Source organism: Hipposideros armiger, unplaced genomic scaffold, assembly GCF_001890085.2.
Source record: "Hipposideros armiger isolate ML-2016 unplaced genomic scaffold, ASM189008v1 scaffold_4, whole genome shotgun sequence".
Classification (NCBI taxonomy): Eukaryota; Metazoa; Chordata; class Mammalia; order Chiroptera; family Hipposideridae; genus Hipposideros; species Hipposideros armiger.
Window position 1 is genome coordinate 7022194 of NW_017731354.1, and position 1540 is coordinate 7023733.

Consider the following 1540-nt stretch of genomic DNA (forward strand, 5'->3'; position numbering starts at 1 on the left):
CTGAGGAGTTCCCTCTACCTTGAAGGAAACATTAAGGGCAAGAGGAAGCAGCCCATCCCTCAATACGTTCTCGTAGATACTTACCTCAGTCAGACCTTAGGAGCATGTGACCGATGGTTGCCAATGATCTCGTCTTATATTCCTAGTGATGATGAGCATTCCCGGAGAGATTTTGTTGAAATGGTCTGAGACTGGGTGATACTATTGGGGAGAAGTAGACACGGTGTCACTTCATGTGAAAATTTTCTCTTCTTTCATTGTTTCAGTCCTGGCTTTTTCTCCTTCAAAGTTTTCTCTCTGGATCTTTCTCTTCTGTTTCTAGGACTACGCTGAAGATGAATTTTATGCTTCAAGAAGAGAGTCGATGACTCATGGAAAGTGTAATTGACAAAACATTGGCATGCTTTTCACTCTCTTTTCTTTTCCCCATCAACTGAGTAAGATTAGTGTCTTACATGGATTATTTTTTCAATAATAAGGAAGGTTATGTTGGCAACAAAAATCGCAAAACAGCAACATCATAAACTTGCATAACCATCCAGTGGAAGATATTTTCAACTTGAAAAACACCCTCTTGGTCCAGCAAACCAAGAACCTGAGTAACAATTACAACTGAAGTCATTAAACATTTGCTTTTTCTTTCCTATGGAGAAATTGGATCCCTTAGGATTCTTAGAGGGAAAAGCAGAAACACTAGAGGAAGACCTTACATAATAACCTTTCTATAATCTTGGATGGCACAAATGATTTTGTGAGACATTCAAGTCACATGTCATTAATCAGAAATGACAGTCTTTATTCACATATATTTGACTGAAGCTGCATAATTTTAGACTCCAATAGGTCTAGATAAATGACCCTAAGTATTGTACTTTTTCAAATTGACAATGATTGATGATGGAGGAAGAAACCGAATGCAGAAAAGGGACCCTGAAGTAAACACTGAAAATCAGTCATGCTACTTTGAGGGGAAAAAAAGTTTGGGGATTTTTCTTCTTCAAGGCATAGCCTCTTCCTTAGCATCCCTTTCTCTTCAATTTTCAGTTTAACCATTTGAGCATTGACAAGCCCTCTATATTACAGTGACAGTATTAATGTAAAACTGAGCCCGATTTAGTTATGTTTGTTCAAATAGTCCGGAAGAGAAGATAATAACAACTAATAAAAATTTATCCACTCAACAAGTATTTCCTGTGCCTATTATGTACCAGGTGCTATTCTATATGTTATATGCAGCAGAAACTAAGGTGAATATAGTTTTAGTTCTTTGGGAGCTCACATTTTAGTGGAGAGACACAGACAATATCTAAGTAAACAAATAAATGAGATCATTTCAGAGAGAGCTACACTGCACAAAGAAAAGAAAATAGAGTGATTTAATAGAAAGTGATGTAGGAGAGGGATTTCATTTGAGAAGTCAAGGAAGGCCTCTCTAAGGAGATGACATTTTAGCTGAATAGAAGCCAGTTTGTCAAAGAGCTGGTTATGCAGAGGGAGGAGACAATGCAAAGGCCCTGAGGCAGGGACGAGATTAGCACAT

The 1540-nt window shown here is 37.7% G+C and overlaps 1 long non-coding RNA gene across 2 annotated transcripts in view; it reads right to left on the minus strand.

The window, feature by feature from the left end:
* The window catches only part of LOC109383557 (uncharacterized), a 266734-nt gene extending 266440 nt beyond the window's left edge, over window positions 1–294 (minus strand). For both annotated transcript variants that reach the window (XR_002124217.1, XR_002124215.1), the window contains exon 1: window positions 85–294. This is a non-coding gene — a long non-coding RNA (uncharacterized LOC109383557). The remainder of the gene's footprint in view (window positions 1–84) is intronic.
* Window positions 295–1540: the final 1246 nt, after the last annotated feature.